Source organism: Balaenoptera acutorostrata, chromosome 2 (assembly GCF_949987535.1).
Source record: "Balaenoptera acutorostrata chromosome 2, mBalAcu1.1, whole genome shotgun sequence".
In the NCBI taxonomy this organism is placed as follows: domain Eukaryota; kingdom Metazoa; phylum Chordata; class Mammalia; order Artiodactyla; family Balaenopteridae; genus Balaenoptera; species Balaenoptera acutorostrata.
The window spans coordinates 58,638,800-58,657,948 of record NC_080065.1 but is presented as its reverse complement, the minus strand read 5'-3'; the positions used below and the strand labels follow the sequence as shown (position 1 = coordinate 58,657,948).

Below are 19,149 nucleotides of genomic sequence, written 5' to 3'. Positions count from 1 at the left end.
TGAAGTAAGTCAGAAAGAGAAAGACAAATGTCATATGATATCACTTATATGTGGAATCTAAAATATGATACAAATGAACTTCTCTATGAAATAGAAACAGAATCACAGACATAGAGAATAGACTGGTAGTTGCCAAGGGGGAGGGGGGAGGGAGAGGGATGGTTTGGGAGTTTAGGATTAGCAGATGCAAACTGGTATATACAGAATGGATAAACAACAAGGTCCTACTGTACAGCACAAGAAACTTACGATGATAAACCATAATGGAAAAGAATATGAAAAAGAATGCATATATGTATACATGTATAACTGAGTCACTTTGCTGTGCAGCAGTAATTAACACAACATTGTAAATTAACTATACTTAAATAAAACAAAAACAAAAACCAAGATCTAGGTGTTGGATATCACATTGCTGCTGGTGTACTCATTGCTTCTTTGACTTCTCAGTGGACAGAGTTAGGAATTATATATGCTCAGCTAGGTGTGTGTGTGTGTGTGTGTGTGTATACATAGGTATATCTTTCTATTTATTATCTATCAGAAACCAAAAGTTCATACTGATACCTTCAAGTACAATCCAATCTTAGATGTTTTATCCTAGACTTTGCCCTTTCTATGTTTGTATCTCTCTTCCCTGGGGTGAAAAATCTGGCTCCCAAAAAAGGTTAGGTAAATTGTCCAAAATTATATAATTTGTAAGGCAAGGCTCCCCACTAACTGGGCAAAGTGCACCTCAGTGTCAGCTGTTTTGCTCCTCTCTTCCTGATTGGGTGAGTGATGCCTGTTCCAATGATGTAAGAGAACCCGATGGGGAGGGCCTGTTTTGTAAGCCACCTCCAGGAATCTGGATCAGAGAATATGGTGGAAATTGTCATGAGTAGCAACTTAGTGCCTTCTTCCTTCCTTGTAATGAATACTTGTTGAGTGCTTACCATGAGCTAGGTCCAATTCTAGGTAATTGCTGGGTTTCCCAGAAGCAAACTCTGAGATGAGGATCTGTGTGAAAGTAAGTGTTCCCAGGAAAAACTGGTAGGAGTGTGGGAAAGTGGGACAGGAAAGAAAGGTGAGCAGGGATGTGATATCAGGTTCACTCCCACTGGGGAGCTTGGATTCTGTGAAAGTCCCACCTCAGAGGGTCCTGATCCGGGGTAAGGTGTCTTAGTTCATCTGGGCTGCTACAACAAAAATACTGTAAACTCAGTGACTTATAAACAACAGATATTTATTTCTCACAGTTCTGGAGGCTGGGAAGTCCAAGGTCAAGTGCTGGCAGATTTGGTGTCTGGTGAGAGCCTACTTCCTAGTTTTTAGACAGTGCCTTTTCGCTGTGTCCTCACATGGTGGAAGGGGTGAATAGCTCTCTGGGGTCGTTTTTTTTAAGGGTATTAATCCATATCATGACCTAATAATCTCCCTAAGGCCCACCTCTTAATACCAACACATTGGGGTTTAGGATTTCAACGTGTGAATTTTGAGGGAGTCACAAATATTCAGACCATAGTATAAGGCTATTTTGGGAGCAGTTCTTCAACAAAGAGACGAAAGTGCTGGCTGGCTACTAGGAGTGCTCCTGGCATGTGTAAAAATGCGAAAAGGGTCAAGGGGATATGGGCAAAGGACTTACTGATGATAATGTCCACTACAAGACTACATATATTTTGATCATTTCCTACATTATATGTTCTACCTTCCCAAGGTTGAAACCAAAAAGCTCACATTCCCAGACTTCCTTGCAGCTGGGCATGCAGCCTGAGGCATGTGACCTGGGTTTCACTAGTCAGACATATCCAGGTGTGACATGACTTCAGCTGAGGAGCAGGAAGTTGGGACATTGATTTTTCTACTCTGGAAAAGGATCCAGTACTTTGGAAATAGCAGTGGCAGAGCTTCAGTGGTCCATTTCTGGGGGTCATTGGTGATAAGTGGCACTGGCAGTGGTGTTTTGGGCAGAGTGGCCTTCATGGCATGGTTGGACCTTGTTTTTGGCTGCCTAGCTTCAGAGCCTGGCTCTGTGGTCCTCTAAGAGATTCTTTGATGTACCCAATGCCCCTTAATAAATTCCTGCCTGGGCTTCCCTGGTGGCGCAGGGGTTGAGAATCTGCCTGCCAATGCAGGGCACACGGGTTCGAGCCCTCATCTGGGAAGATCCCACATGCTGTGGAGCGGCTGGGCCCGTGAGCCACAATTACTGAGCCTGAGCATCTGCAGCCTGTGCTCCGCAACAGGAGAGCCTGCGATAGTGAGAGGCCCGCGCACCGCGATGAAGAGTGGCCCCCACTTGCCACAACTAGAGAAAGCCCTCGCACAGAAACAAAGACCCAACACAGCCATAAAGAAATAAATAAATAAATAAATTAATTAATTAAAAAAAAATTCCTGCCTGAACTAGTCAGAGTGGAGGTTGCTGTTTGTAATTAAATCACTGAATGGTACAGGTGATATGGCAGCAAACCTTCAGTAGCAATAAGCAGCTAAAAGATTTTGTAATTGCATATTTTTTCAGACCGAGGGGCAGTATGATGCTCATGAAAATCAACTCTTAAAATGTTGCACCATAGTGGAGAAAGCTACCCCAACCTCATCAGATGACTTCACTTGATGCCAAACATATTCTTATCCTCTATTTGAAAGTAGAAAAAGAAAACAAGACAATGTTCAGTAACTCCTTATCCATCCTGACCAAGTAGGAAGCAAAATGGAGGTGTGTATACCCTGGAATTCTCAGGGAGATACTGGGCTTCACAATACAACTGCAAAGCTATAAAGGGAGATGAATAGTTTTAAAGGTTTGAGCTCTTAGCAGTTAGAGACTCTAATGTGTGTAATTTCTTTAGCAGACATTAAACGTGGGCAGTTAAAAATGCAAAACACTAATTACCTACAGGATGATCAGGAGAATGCAAATGAGGAGATGGAGGGAAATAATTGATAGACATTTTCAACTAGCAGATCAGAATTTTGCAGTGGATCTTGAAGTTTCATTATAATTGCGCCCCAAGTTTTTCAAGAATTTATCTTGCCATTCATCCATTCATATACCCAGTAATCAAAAAGGAAATATTCACTGAAAGCCTACTATGTGCCACTACCAATTATATCCCAGAGTGGAGGAAAACACGTTGTTACCCTTCTTCTCAAACTGATTAGAAATTTAACTGGTAGCAACACACTGTGGAAAACAAAAAAAGAAACTTGTTGGAAGACAATTCTTTATGGGTCTCTTGTGTTTCTCCATGTCTTCTGAGCAGAAGCATTGATAGCTTTTGCTCTAGACTGTGTTTTCAAAGATGTTTGTACAGCAAACAGCCTTGGAAGATAGAGATAATACCTCCCTCTGGAACAGAGGGAAGATTTGTTTGCTGTTCAGGATAATAAAGATAATGCCTCCCTCTAGGACAAAGGTTGGGCAGGTTTGCTAGCAGCTTCTTTAAAAGATTGGGGTTTCCTAAACCCTCAGCTGCATGCTTAGTATCCACCTAGGCTGCCATGCCTCACCCCCATGGGATTTGGGGGTGGAAGAGGCAAGGCAAAGTGATGCAAACTTGAGGTTCATGCTGCCTGCATTTTTGCATACCCCCAAAGAAAAATAAAAGGGCAGAGATTTCAGACAACTTTATGAGTTAAAAATTATATATCATTGCTATTTAATTAATTTATTTTTTAAAAATATTTATTTATTTATTTGTTTAGTTGCACCGGGTCTTAGTTGCGGTAGGCGGACTCCTTAGTTGCAGCACGTGGGCTCCTTAGTTGTGGCATGTGAGCTCTTAGTTGTGGTGTGCACGTGGGATCTAGTTCCCTGACCAGGGATGGAACCCGGGCCCCCTGCATTGGGAGCATGGAGTCTTATCCACTGTGCCACCAGGGAAGTCCCTCATTGCTATTTTAGTTAAAACAAAAAAATTTTTTCACCGTTGAGTTTGAACATCTGTTGACATATTTCTTGGTTTTTCTGCCTCATTTTCAAGTGTGTGGAAATTGTTTTTCGATCTTTCTAATTTTTCTCTTAAGGGAATTGTCTTTTGCTGATATTAAAAAATAAATTTATAAACAGGATATTAAGGAAATTCCTTTGACTCTAATTCCAGCTTTGCGTTCCTTGCCTGGATCATGTTCAGGTATAGTTTCTACACTGTTCTCTGTATTCTCTGAACCACCACTTGTTGCCGCCCACATTAGTCTTTCACCTTAACTTATTCATGATGGCTGGGTGGTTGGCCAGTGAAAACTAGACAGGGAAGAAGTCAGAAAGGTCAAACTCCTGCAAGATTGGCTGGAGAAGGGTCATCTGTTGTCAGGTAGGGCTGGATTGTTGTGCTGACATATTCTGGTAGAATCACTGTGATAGATCACCATCTTGTCACACCATCCCCCTATTCAGGGACCTTCAGTGACTCCCGTGTTCCCAGACTACATAAAGTTTCGACCTCTCTCCTCTCTCCTTAATTTGGTTCTATCCTTCCCTTCCTATCCAGCCTCATCACTGTCTGTTCTGTAGCACTGCACCCGGGCTTAAAGGCACTTCAAGATGCCAAATCCTTCAGTGGCTCCTTATGTGGAGTCAGGGTTGCACATTAGATTGGAAATGTGTTAAAGTATGGTTAGATTTGTACTTTAATCCATTTTTAGGACTTCACTAATAGTGAAAGAAATGCAAATTAAAACAGAAAATATGCTGTGGTGGGCACAGACGTGTGTGTCCCAGATCCCACTTCAAGGTGGGACTTGTCCAGCTGTCAGCTCACAATCCTCAGCTCTCAACTCCTCCTGGACATGCCTCAGCTTCCTAGGGTGGCCTGCAACGGATGGCTGATTGAGGCGAGGTTACAGCGCCTGGCTCTTTTGTCTCAGTGCTCTGCAACTCTGATAGATCATATATAATCCAGAGCACATCCTGGGGTTGAGGCTCCGTGGAGCCTGGATTGAAGTTCCACTTTTCTCTCTGCCTAGTCCTGCTTCCCTCCCACTCCCGTAGGTGTTGATTCCTCATAAGTATCTTGCATGCAAATTCCAAATCAGTGTCTGCACCTGGAGAACCCAACCTGCATAATCAGATCCTTTTTAAAATGTTCAAATCATTAAACATTAAAAAAATGGACAAATCTGATTTAGAAGGAGACACACTGGAATGTTGACAATAATCTCTGGGCAGAAGGAATTTGATTTTAATTTTTTTGTTTGAACTTTTAAACATTTTCTTAATTTTTCATAATGAATTGCATTTCATTCGTTCAATATTAATTACTTTTATAACTTGAAAAGTAGTACTCTAAAATTATATTCATAATGGTATTATTCATAGTAAAGGAAAAACTAGGTACCACTCTTATCAAAGCACAAAGTGCACAGCAGGCAGGGGCTGTTGAGTTCTTTTAGTCTCAGTACCTCAGTTAACATATGAGAAGATTGAGGACACGTGAGACAGGTAACCTGCCCAGACAGGGTCATATAAAGAGTAACCGGCAGAATAAAAATAACGCTATTTGCAGCAACGTGGATGGACCTAGAGATTATCATACTAAGTGAAGTAAGCCAGACAGAGGAAGACAAAAATCATATGATATCGCTTATATGTGGAATTAAAAAAAAAAAGATATCAATGAACTTATATACAAAACAGAAATAGACCCACAGACACAGAAAACAAACTTATGGTTACCAAAGGGGAGAGTGTGGGAGGGATAAATTAGGAGTTTGGGATTAACATATACACACTACTATATATAAAATAGATAACCAACAGGACCTACTGTATAGCACAGGGAACTATACTCAATATTTTGTAATAACCTATAAGGAAAAAGAATCTGAAAAAGAATATATATATGTATGTATGTGTATATATATATATATATATATATATATATATATATATAACTGAATCACTTTGCTGTACACCTGAAACTAACACAACATTGTAAATCAACTATACTTCAATAAAAAAATAAAATAAAATTCTATACACACACACACAAAAAAGTAACCGGCAGAGATGGGAAGAGAAGGATTGGGATGACTGGCCTTCATTCTAGGGTCTTTTCCTATGGCCTCTTCTATCATGAATGCCTATCATAAGGGAAGAGTTAAGTTGATTTTGGCGTAGTAATTTTGGTGCGTTATTACACAGTCATTTAAAAAGATAAATATGCAGACAGTGAAGAAATATGGACCAGTATGAAATAATGACAGGTTTTTTAAAGGTAGACTATGATGATACCAATCCTGACTACAATTGTCTTTTTAAAATATTTACGTAGGGACTTCCCTGGTGATGCAGTGGTTGAGAATCTGCTTGCCAATGTAGGGGACACGGGTTTGAGCCCTGGTCCGGGAAGATCCCACATGCCGCAGAGCAACTAAGCCTGTGCGCCACAACTATTGAGCCTGCACTCTAGAGCCCGTGAGCCACAACTACTGAGCCCACGTGCCACAACTTCTGAAGCCCACGCACCTAGAGCCCAAGTTCTGCGACAAGAGAAGCCACCGCAATGAGAAGCCCGCGCACTGCAATGAAGAGTAGCCCCCGCTTGCTGCAACTAGAGAAAACCCTCGTGCAATAACTAAGACCCAACAACAAAGACCCAATGCAGCCAAAAATAAATAAATAAATAAATAAATTTATTTTAAAAAATTTACATAGATATACTTATTTCATGTGTTTATTATAATCAATGTTTATACCATAATGTTCTACTTTTAAAAAGTATTTAAAATTATTTTTGTCCTTTCCAACTTTTTATTATAAAAATTTACATACAGACAGCAAAGTTGAAAGAATTTTACAACGAATACCCACATGTCTGAGACCTAGGTTCTGCTATTAACTTACACTATGCTTGTTTTGTCACGTGTTTGTTCACCTACCCATTTGCTCTATTATATTTTTAGCTGCATTTCAAGGTCAATTGCAGACATCAACACACTTCTCCTAAATACTTCAGCATGTATATTATTAACTTAAGTTCAATATTTGCTTACCAATTTTGTCTTTTGATATAAAATTTATGAACAATGAAATGCACACGTATTAATGGTACATTTGCTAAGTTTTGACAAATACGTATGTGTTTGTAACCCAAACCGCTATCAAGATACGGCCTATTACCATCACCCCACAAAGTTCCTTCATGTCCCTTCTCAAACAGTCTGCACCGCCACCTAACAGAGGAAACAACTACTTTCTTTTTTTTCCACCATAGAGTAGATTAGTAGCTCTATTCTAGAACTTCACATAAATGGAATCCTGCAACGTGTTCTCTTTTGAGTAAGGCTTCTTCACTCAGCATAATGTTTTTAAGATTCATCATGGTTGCCACATATATCGGTAGCCTATTATTTTTTCTTGTTGTGTGTTTTGGTACTTTTCAGTGTATGAATTAACAAAGTTTATTCATTCTCTTATTGATGGATATCTGGGTTGTTCCAGTATTGGTACATTATGAATAAAACTGCTTGGAACATTCTTGTACAAGTCTTTGTGTAGACAGGTGTCTTCTTTTTTCTCGGGAGTAGAATTGCTGAGTCACAGAGTAGGTGTATGTTCCGGTTTACTAAGAACATTCCGCACTTTATTCCAAAGTAGCTGTATCGTTTTACAGGCCTACCAGCAATGTATGAGTTCTGGTTGCTCCACATCCTCACCGTGTTTGGTGGTATTAATCATTCAATTTTAAGCCTTTCTGATAGGTGTATAGTGATATCTCATTTAATTTACATTTCCCTGAAGACTAATAAGAAGTTGAGCACTTTTTCATATGCTTATTGGCCATTTCTCTGTCTTCTTTTGAGAAGTGTCTGAGTATTTCACCCAATTTTTTTTTTAAAATTATTTATTTATTTATTTATTTATTTATTTATTTATTTATTTATTTATTTTTGGCTGTGCTGGGTCTTCGGTTCGTGCGAGGGCTTTCTCTAGTTGCGGCAAGTGGGGGCCACTCTTCATCGCGGTGCGGGGACCGCTCTTCATCGCGGTGCGCGGGCCTTTCACTATCGCGGCCCCTCCCGTTGCGGGGCACAGGCTCCAGACGCGCAGGCTCAGCAGCTGTGGCTCACGGGCCCAGCTGCTCCGTGGCATGTGGGATCTTCCCAGACCAGGGCTCGAACCCGTGTCTCCTGCATTAGCAGGCAGATTCTCAACCACTGCGCCACCAGGGAAGCCCTTCACCCAATTTTTGATTGGGCAATTTGTATTTTTAAACTGAGTTGTAGGATTTGTTTTATTCTGTACATACCATTCCTTTGTCAACAAATGTTTTGCAGTATTTTCTTCCAGCGAAGAAGATAAGACTTAAAAAAAAAAACCCAATCCCAATACTAACACCCGGATGTTTATAAATTATTATTATTATTATTTTAATTTTTATTTATTTTATTTTATTTTATTTATTATTTATGGCTGTGTTGGGTCTTTGTTTCTTTGTGAGGGCTTTCTCTAGTTGTGGCAAGCGGGGGCCACTCTTCATCGCGGTGCGTGGGCCTCTCACTATCGCGGCCTCTCCTGTTGCGGAGCACAGGCTCCAGACGTGCAAGCTCAGTAATTGTGGCTGATGGGCCCCGCTGCTCCGCGGCATGTGGGATCTTCCCAGACCAGGGGTCGAACCCGTGTCTCCTGCATTGCCAGGCAGATTCTCAACCACTGCGCCACCAGGGAAACCCTATAAATTATTTTGATAGAAAAACAAAAAAAAATAGCTGAGCTTTAAGTGGAGAGTCATTCAGAGGATCTCAGCTCTGATACCTCGTGGGATTGCTAATCCTAAGCAGGTTTCCCCACTATGTGATAAATTCTCTCAGGGCAGAGTCAATATCTTAGCTATTTTTTTTTTTTTTTCCATTGGTACCTGGTAAGGTAATTTAAAGCCAGAAATTTCTGAGTGAATACTTTTTCGTGGGTTGAAATCCAGTGGTGTTTTTGTTATCTGAAGAACAGGAATGGGATCTTTTGTCTTTAGTCACAGTTTCAATATAGACGATGGTATCAGCTCTTGGTCATTATTGATTTGCTGTGGTTTGTTTGCTGTTGAGCCGTCTTCAATCAGGAGTGAAAGACAGGTGCCATACATTTAAAAAGAATTATTTCAGAAGAGACTTGTCCTTTCTTGAACTCCTTAAACTCCCTTTCTCTCACTCTCTGTGTGTATTCTGCTTTCTCTCTACAGGGTAAGCAGTTTGAAAGCAAGGGTGTATCTCATTTGCATCTCCAGCTCCTCCCCAAACTGACATCAGGGTGCCTTGCACATAGCAGAACAATAAGCACCTACTGAATGGTGAATAGATACATAAAGAAAAAAGAAAAATCAAAACCAGACTTCCCTGGTGACGCAGTGGTTAAGAATCCACCTGCCAATGCAGGGGACCCGGGTTTGAGCCCTGGTCTGGGAAGATCCCACATGCTGCTGAGCAACTAGGCCCGTGAGCCACAACTACTGAGCCTGTGCTCTAGAGCCGCGTGCCACAACTACTGAAGCCTGCGCGCCTAGAGCCCGTGCTCTGCAACAAGAGAAGCCACCGCAACGAGAAGCCCGAGCACTACAATGAAGAGAAGCCCCCGCTCAGCAACAAAGACCCAACACAGCCATAAATAAATAAATAAATAAATAATAAATACATAAATAAATAAATAGAAAAATCAAAACCCAAACACACAATGTATCAAGCTGACACAAAAGAAAGATTAAGGAGGGACTTGCCTATGGTTTGCACATCACAAATTGCAATTCCTCTGCTATTTCCAAACAAATTCATTTTGCTGGGTAAAAAAAAAAAAACTATTAATGAGCTATAAACTTACATAGTTTCCTTATTCAGTGAGGTGTTATTCGAACACGACTGAGAGGTGAAGGCTCACTCCGAAGTGCCTTTTGGTCACAATATTCTGCAGTAGAGACCAGCTTCAAACACTTGTTGTAGTTGTTCTTTTTTTTTAAAACTTTATTTATTTTTTATTTATGGCTGTGTTGGGTCTTCTCTGCTGCGCGCGGGCTTTCTCCAGTTGTGGCGAGCGGGGCCTACTCTTCTTTGAGGTGCTTGGGCTTTTCACTGTGGTGGCTTCTCTTGTTGCGGAGCACGGGCTCTAGGCGCACAGGCTTCAGTAGCTGTGGCACATGGGCTTAGTTGCTCCACGGCATGTGGGATCTTCCCGGACCAGGGCTCAAACCTGTGTCCCCTGCATTGGCAGACGGATTCTTAACCACTGCGCCACCAGGGAAGACCCTGTATTTGTTCTAAAACTGTCCTATAAATATTTGTGAGTGGACTTTTTTTTTTTTTTTAATTATTTATTTATTTATTTATTTATGGCTGTGTTGGGTCTTTGTTTCTGTGCGAGGGCTTTCTCTAGTTGTGGCAAGCGGGGGCCACTCTTCATCGCGGTGCGCGGGCCTCTCACTATCGCGGCCTCTCTTGTTGCGGAGCACAGGCTCCAGACGCGCAGGCTCAGTAATTGTGGCTCACGGGCCCAGCTGCTCCGCGGCATGTGGGATCCTCCCAGACCAGGGCTCGAACCCATGCCCCTGCATCGGCAGGCAGACTCTCAACCACTGCGCCACCAGGGAAGCCCCTGTATTTGTTCTTATCAATAGAAAACTTGTAGTTATCATTTTTGGAATTTTTGCGCTCTCAGGCTATCGTACTTTCCAAAGTTACATTGGATTTTCTTGAAACTGTACAAGAGGCAGTGGCAAACTGTACTGCATTATCTACTTTATTATTTATTTATTTTTTAAAAACATATTTTTATTGATTTTGGTTATGCTGGGTCTTAGTTGCAGTAGGCAGGCTCCTTCGTTGTGGAATGTGAACTCTTAGTTGCGGCATGCATGTGAGATCTAGTTCCCTGACCGGGGATTAAACCCCGGCCCCCTGCATTGGGAGAGCCGTGCCTTAACCACTGCACCACCAGAAAAGTCCCTGTATCATCTATTTTAAAGGAAAGTCAGTGATGGCATAAGTAACCTGAGCCTGAAATACTTCTGCCTGGGAGAGTACTCATTCTCCCCGGGAAGCTGAGATAGGTCATCTTATCTGGTTGCAATTGTTTTGTAGGATCTCTGTCACTCATTTTAGTCCATTTAATAGACATTTGTTAAGCACCGTGTGTTTGTGTGGCCCTGTGATAAATACTACCCTTAAAAAAGGGAGATGAGAAATTTTTGAAACCGCTAGAGGACGATATAACACAACACAATCCACGGTTAATTTAGGCAGTGAGTGCTGCAAAAAAGCTAGAAAAAGGAAGGGAGGTCCCTGCAACCTGGAATGACTAGGGAAAGAGGTAGGTTTGTTGCCTTATCTTCTGGGGTTCTCCTGTCAAGGAAAAACAGTACAAACTATTCTTCACAGCACCCACTTTACAGGTTGGTTAAATGTGACCTTTTCTAAAACTTGTATATATCTGGCTTTTTCCTGCCTCTAGCAGATCTGCTGAACACCTCCTCTTCAGATGTACTTACCTGACTGCGTGCAGCTGGGTTTTGAGAACACAGAGCCTAGTTTGTTTTTATCATAATATACTTTGGTTTTACTGTGAGTCATTTGTAACTAATTCTTTCAACTTAATTATTTTTTTGAATGTGCTTTTCTGCTTTTGCACCTTTTACTCTTTTGTTTCTATCACAGTATGATTGGAATGGAGACGCTGGAATTTCTGTAGTTTTCTTTTTTTATTAATTTTTATTGGAGTATAGTCGATTTACAATGTTGTGTTAGTTTCAGGTGTACAGCAAAGTGAATCAGTTATACATTTACACATCTCCACTCTTTTTTTAGATTCTTTTCCCATATAGGCCATTACAGAGTACCGAGTAGAGTTCTTTGCGCTATTGTAGTTTTCTTTTGATGTGTCTTTATATTCAAAAGGGAACCCAAACATTTATCTTGGTTTTTACGTTATTAAAATGATTTAGCTGAGTCCTTGGTTATTATAAGTTAAAATGACCTGGTTTTGTATCTCCAGGGTAAAACATTGAAGGTGTGGCACATAGGAGGCATTCAATGAATGCGGTAGAACCTCACTTAGAAAAAGAGTGGACCCTCCACCCGTGCGCCCTTTCCCAATAAAGTCTCTTGCTTTGTCAGAAAAAAAAGAAAAAAAGAAAAAGGAGTGGACAGGGAAAATGTCAGAGAGTGTGCTTGCCTATCCACAAGCCATATTAAAAGTTTTCTGTCCAAAGTCTATTGCTGAGGAAACTGGCAGTGGTAAGGCCCTTATTTATAGGTGGCCATGTTCTAAATCATATCACTTATCTCCCTACCTACAGCTGAAGGGCATCTTTTTCCAGGACCATCAACCTATAGCTACAGCAGGGACTTTCAAAGTGTTATCTCTAGATCAGAAGCATCAGAATCACCTGGGGATCTGTTAGAAATGCAAATTATTGGATCCCACTAGAGATTTAGAGATCTACTGAATCAGAAAACTCTGGGGGTGGTGCTGAGCAATCTGTGTTTTAATAAACCTTCTTGGTGATTTCATACCCACATTTGAGAACCACTGGGCTAGAGACCTATAAGGTGGCCTATAGTTGTTAGCTAAACCAAGCAAGTTTTGTCTCTCAAGAATCTGTGCTGGCAATAAAGGGAAGGAGACAAGCAATTGGTAACAGAAGCAGACCTGGGTTCCCCCCAGCCATGGAGGGCAGTACATAGATGCCAAGAGGACGTAGAACCGTGAACTAGCAGAAGTCATGAGTAATGTAAGCCACGAGGTAGAGGAAAGATATTCAGAGTGAGGTGGTTGGATGACAGCAGTTAAGCTGGACAAACGGAGAAAGAGAGTTGCTGAGTCACCGTAAGGTTGGAGAGTCAGTGAACACAGCTGCCCAGGAGTCAGCCTGGCAACCTGGGGCCCTCGTCACTGCTGCTGCATTGGTGCCTTTTAGTTCTGAGAACTGCCTCCCATGCCCTGTAGCACCTGCTGTCCTGCTCGACTGGGCCCCACGATGCCTGGCCATTGTAGCCCAGATTCCTGTTTTTCTTAATCCCGTGTGTAACATGCAGTAAATCCCCTAGCACTCGAAGTTGCCTTGACACCAAAAAACCTAACACACACAGGCATTCTGGCACTCTTTGTATGTTTTAACTTTATGCACAATTCATAAGTCAAGTCCTTCTTTTTTTTTTTTTAAATAAATTTATTTATTTATTTTTGGCTGTGTTGGGTCTTTGTTGCTGCGCGGGGGCTTCCTCTAGTTGCAGCTAGAGGGGGCTACTCTTCTTTGTGGTGCAGGCTTCTCACTGCGGTGGCTTCTCTCATTGTGGAGCATGGGCTCTAGGTGCGTGGGCTTCAGTAGTTGTGGCACGTGGGCTCAGTAGTTGTGGCTCACGGGCTGTAGAGCACAGGCTCAGTAGTTGTGGCACATGGGCTTAGTTGCTCTGCGGCATGTGGGATCTTCCCAGACCAGGGATCGAACCCGTGTCCCCTGCATTGGCAGGCGGATTCTCAACCACTGGGCCACCAGAGAAGCCCAGTCAAATCCTTCCTGTGATGGGTGTGAACATGGAAATGTTTCTGTAAATGGAAGTGAAGCAAGCTGAATCTTGGCTTCTCATAGAAACAAAAGTAAAATAGGGAGGTGATACTCTTACTTTGGGGCTTGATTTCTTTTTAGAGAAGTGACCCAAAGAAATGTATTTGTACAGTATTAAGCTTTCCAAATTGTTTATAAATTGACCAAGGAGGCCAACACAATAAAATACTATATAAAATTACACTTCACATGATATAATCTCATAGAACCCTAGTCAAAGTTCTTATCTTCATACTTCTAGCCTTATTTTTACTATAAACCTCAGAGGCAAACACCAGAACAGTCACAAGTTGGGGAAATCTTTGTAGGCCTTTTTGAGTAGACTTTTAGAGAGACCTAACAACCCTCCATGTGCCCTAATGAAAAACTAATTCTGGAGCATCTGTTAAGCTGTTGTTTGTTTTAATTTTCACTGCAGATTTTCTTGAAGCAAGTATAGGCTCAAGTTGTTGATTTTTTTTTTTTTTGGCCTTTGAAACTGAGACATTTTATGTTTCCTTGAGCAGCTCTTTCATCAGCTTTAGAAGCTTCTCCCTCATCCTGGTGTGACGCAAGCCACAGCTATATTTATTTATTTATTTATTTAACCAAAAAAATGGATTTATTCAGAAGCAGAAAAGAATTGCAATTCAGGACACACAGCTATGGTGAACCACGTGCAAGTCCCCTAAAGCAAAGGAGAGGGAACTCTCTTATAGAGGAGAGGGAAAGTTGGGAGGGGCTGTTATAAACAAAAAGCCCAAACTGGGAGTTTGAAGTATAGTGGCTTTTCCTTGGCTGAGTTGTGACAGACTCTCATTGGCTCAGCACCACAGCTATATTTAAAATGCCTGAATTACGCAAGGAGACGCTGGTTTGTTTCATCCTTAGGGTCTCCCAGCACACAGTTTTAACACAGCATTAATGAATTTGGCTCAAATGGGGGCTCAAAGTCTGAATTTGAATCTGAATCCACAAAGTTTAAATTCTTCGCTTTTCAACACACTCTGTAATTTGCCTCATAGCAGTAGATTACAAGGATCACTAGAGCACTCCTCTTTTGTAAGCCACTTAAGGGTTTAAGTATGTACTATGAACATAGTAAGAAATTTAAAACAAACGTGTATGCCCCAATGCATAGTACTCCTTTGAAAGTTTTCCATTTTGTGATATGGAGGTGGAATGGGTACTCACTTGCACAAATGATGTTGGCAACGCTAAGAATATTTTTGAAACCATAGAAATGATTTAGTTGGAGGACTAACTAGCCAGGTGCTACCCTTCCTTTTGTGAGACAAGCAATTCAACGATGTTTCTGTAAGTGCTTACTAATTGCTCTAAATAGGAAATAAATTATTTCTGTTCTCTCTAGAGAAGGAGAGAAAGATCAAGTCTAAAAAGTTGGTATAAGAATTAGGGCACTTGGAAAATGTTGTGAGCTACTACATCATATTCTTTGGTTCAGATCAAATTAGTAGAAAGGACACTTGAGAAAACAAACAAAACAACCGAAGTCAATCAGATATTGAGGGCCTGAGCCTATAAAGGACCAAGGCAGTTAGGACACATACTTGGAATAAGGGGCAAGGATGCCATTACCATTGAAAAGTTAGTCACTAAAAGAATGAGTATGTGTGTTTTTTTTTTTTTTTTTTGCATTTGGTGATCACATATCTTTTTTATTAATTGAAATATATTTGGTGTACAATATTATATAATTTACAGGTATACAATATAGTGATTATTTTTAAAGGTTATACTACATTTATAGTTATTATAAAATATTGGGTATATTTCTCGTGTTGTAGCTTATTTTATACATAATAGTTTGTACCTCTTAATCCCCTACCCCATCCCTTATATGTGGAATCTAAAAAATACAACAAACTAGTGAAGATAACAAAAAATAAGTATGGATTTTTTTTTTTCCCACTCAACTCACAATTTTTTATCAGCTAGACTAGACCCAACATTAAAAAAGGCAGTCTGGGTTTTTGGTTGGACTAACAGCATTTAACCTTCCCCCTCCCCCATCAGTGGGTTGGAAGAGGCCAGTTATGCCAAAAGTTAGTGGATTTGACAGTTTTATAGATTCCAAATGTTAAGTTTCCTGGAATTGAGATGTGAATGTAGGAGCAGAGTTTTCTGAATCTATGGAGTTGATGGAGATATTCCTTGGTGAGGAGCAGAAATTACCCATGGACTTTATAAATCTGAAGCAGATAAAAGAAATAAAGAAACCAAACTTTATAGTTTTGATGAGTGACAAAATTTGTCAGGAAGAGCTAGATGTTAAGTAATTAGCTTTTAAGAAGCAGAGCATAAATCTTTAGCTGTGGAAATGGGAAGAGGATCAGAGACAATCATACTGCGATACTGGCCTAAACTTGTACTGAAAAAATAAGGTTTTTGTTTTGTTTTTCTCATTTTTTAAATCAAGGGAGATAAAACTTGTAGAGCCCCACACTCCCAGGAGCCCTGAGGTAAAGGGTACACATAATGAGGCAGGACACTTGGGATGAGAAGGAGCAGTTGCTTTGGTGTATGACTTGTTTTGCTGTCCTAGAATGACGAATATGGTGAAGAGAAGTGTCACAGCTGAGATACGAATAAGGCAGAAGGCCGGAGCTAAGAAGGGTGACAAACTAATGCACACAAAGGCTCATGCGTCACTAGAACTATTGTACCTAGGTGTTCTGAACCTATGAGTTCAGGTTTCTGATTTTTTAAAATTCAGAAACATTCTAGTTATTACTTGTTACCATATACAATAGTATAAGCCCAGGAGAATCGGGTAGTAGCCATTGCTGAGTCTCATCTTATGCCACAGTGCCACCTCTAGGACTCTTATGGGAACTACATGCAGAAGTTACCAAAATCTGTTGGAATCCTGTCTACACAGGATTAGAATCACAGGATTTCAGAGGTGATGGGACTTAAAGGTCATTGGAGGCAAGTTCTACCCAAAGCTTGAATCAAAAAAAAAAAAAAGAAAGAATATATATATTTTTTGGCCACACAGTGCAGCTTGGGGGATCTTAGTTCCCCAACCAGGGATTGAACCCAGGCCCTTGACAGTGAGAGCACAGAGTCCTAACCACTGGACTGCCAGGGAGTTCCCACTTTTACAATATATTTGATTAGCGGTTGTCTAAATTCTGCTTGAACCTCTTCAGAGAATGGAAACACACTCTCATGAAGCAGCTCATTCTATTCATGTGTTCACATACTTCTACTTCCCACTCTGGGCTTCACCACTCCCTTCTGCAGTACTGGGCCTCCTGGTCCTAGGCCTTTCCAGGGCTCTTAGAGCTGAACTGGCTTCATTCTCATCGGCATCCCTCTTTGCAAGCACTTTGGTGGTGGGTTTTGCCAAACCAGTTACTATTGGCTTTCCATCTTTCAAATTATTGCTTACATCTCCTCTTCTCTATTTCTCCTCTCTAATTCTCTTTGTTTTTGTGATTTTTAATTTTATTATAAATTATCTGTTGTCATTTTGGTAGCTTCTGGAAGAGAGAAGAAATAAAAGCAAGAAGTAAAACCCACTGTGTTTAATTGGAAGCCTAGTCATGTTTTTCTGATTCTGTTCTTATGCATCCAAAAATGTAAGTGTAGGGTTTTGCATTTATTCCAATTAGGATTTTTATTGTTAAATTTGGTTTGTTATAGGCTTTGGGTCCACGCTCTTCCATTCAAGATATTTGGCTACCTCTCCAGCTGTCGAAGAAGAAGAAAAGCAAGTCAGCTGTACACTCAGCTATTACTCAATGAGCAGGTCCAGGCTGAAGACAGAATTCCGTGGCAACACAGACTCTGGGCTGATACTGATTCATAATTAGCATCTGTCTTTGTGATCTCTGGGCCACATTCCTCCATCTTGTTCACAAGGTGAGGGTCTCTGTCAAATGCTGAGCTCAAATGATGAAGCAGAGTGTCGACAGCTTTCTCTGATCTACTAATCTGGCAGAGTATGGATAAGAAAGGAAGTGCTGTGAACTTATTAAATCTTGACTTGCCCTTCCTGACTCCTAGGCATGTTTAAGTGCTCTCCGTCCCTCTTTCTGTGTTCAGAATTGTGTTTGATAACCTGTCTGAGAATTGTGTCATCCATCCCTGACCCAGTTTCTAAGATTCTTTTGAGATAACAAACAGTAGCTCATTTTATCGCCAAGTTCTTCCAGTAGTAGGCTGGGATGTAGTTTGTCAGGACCAGAAGGTTTACACTGAGGCAGTGAATCCAGGTGCTGTCTTAGACTCTCCTTACCAGTTTGGATTTTTAGGTCTCTCAACTGAATGCTTGTTCTACTATTTTTTGTCCGATAATCTTTCTCCTTGTCAGAGATGGAAGATGGAAAATAGAAGAAATGTTCCATGAACTATGTATCTGCCCCTATTATCATTCCTTTACTTGCCTTGTTCTTACAACTCCTGTATAATCTCAAAAGGTCACCTGTAACACTTGAAAGTTTATAGTAGGGCACTCGGGTTTACAAAGAACTGAGTTATTCAACATTTCTGATCTTTATTAAATGGCTTTTTATTGGGTTGGCATTATTGTAATCTATGCTTTGTAGGGTTTAGAGTGGAGATTTTAGCTTAGCAACTCGTGATTTAAACTCACATTCAGGAAGAAAGAAAAATGTTTCAAAATTCCTTATAGCTTTTTCTTAAATTATCTGCCTTTCCTACACATGGGATAGAATCTGAAGTTGTTTGGCTGGGCAAAGGGGGGTTGAATTTCTTCATTGTGCCCCTTTAGATCTATTTTCCACCTTTCTCCATACTGGTCCCTGCCCTGTGAGGTTGTCCTGCATGGATTACATCAAAGACTATGTTTTCTGGCTTTCTTCAGGAGATGGGAGGGAGGGAGAGAGGTACATGGGGTCAGGGCATTCATTTCCTTCCCGTGAGGTTGCCAGAGGCCACTGTGTCCCTCAGCAGAATGTCGTTGCTCTTGTCTAGGTGGCCCGCTCTGTACAACTCTCTCTCTTTCTGAAATGGAGCAGGACCCTGTGGGGCCCTCCTGGTACAAATCCTTTCCAAGTCCTCCTGTTTCTTCTTTGTAGGAAATAGGCTTCATTCAACTTTCTTGACCTTCCTTGAGTTCCAAAGGGCGGATTCAAACTTGCTTATCAGGGAAGGGAATGCAGAAACAAAGAAGGAACAATCAAGAAACAATAGTGCAGCCTTGGGGCAGCATTCTAGTTCCTCCTCAAAGAAGATACATAAACAATACCTTTGAGGTCTGCAGGAACTAAGGCTGCCACTCAGGTGGAGGATGGCAACTTCACGCTAAGCACAAGATTCCTGGAACACCGCCCTATTACCTCACCACCAACCAATCAGAAGAAAGTCTGCACACAGTGGAAGACTCTGACCCCTCCCCAAATGATTGACTTCTCTTTCTCCCTTTACAAAATTTCTTGGTCAAGCAGAATCTTCTGAGTTGGTTTTTGGACGTGAATCCACCTTCTCTGCAGGTTGCTGGCCTCCTGAATAAAGTGACCTTTCCTTTTCTTTCCAACCAACACTTGGCTTTCAAGTGTTGAGCAGCTGAACCTGAGTTTGGTAACATTTCTAGCTTCAGGCAAGCTCTCCTTCCTGTTATCCCTTTGGGGATTGTGGCAGCTCTACT

At 41.1% G+C, this 19,149-nt stretch overlaps 1 long non-coding RNA gene across 2 annotated transcripts in view; it reads left to right on the top strand.

Annotated features, from left to right (window-relative positions):
• Positions 1-19,149, top strand: part of LOC103006566 (uncharacterized) — a 33,344-nt gene that overhangs the window by 4,216 nt on the left and 9,979 nt on the right. For both annotated transcript variants that reach the window (XR_009007156.1, XR_009007157.1), the window contains one exon: positions 17,184-17,402. This is a non-coding gene — a long non-coding RNA (uncharacterized LOC103006566). The remainder of the gene's footprint in view (positions 1-17,183; positions 17,403-19,149) is intronic.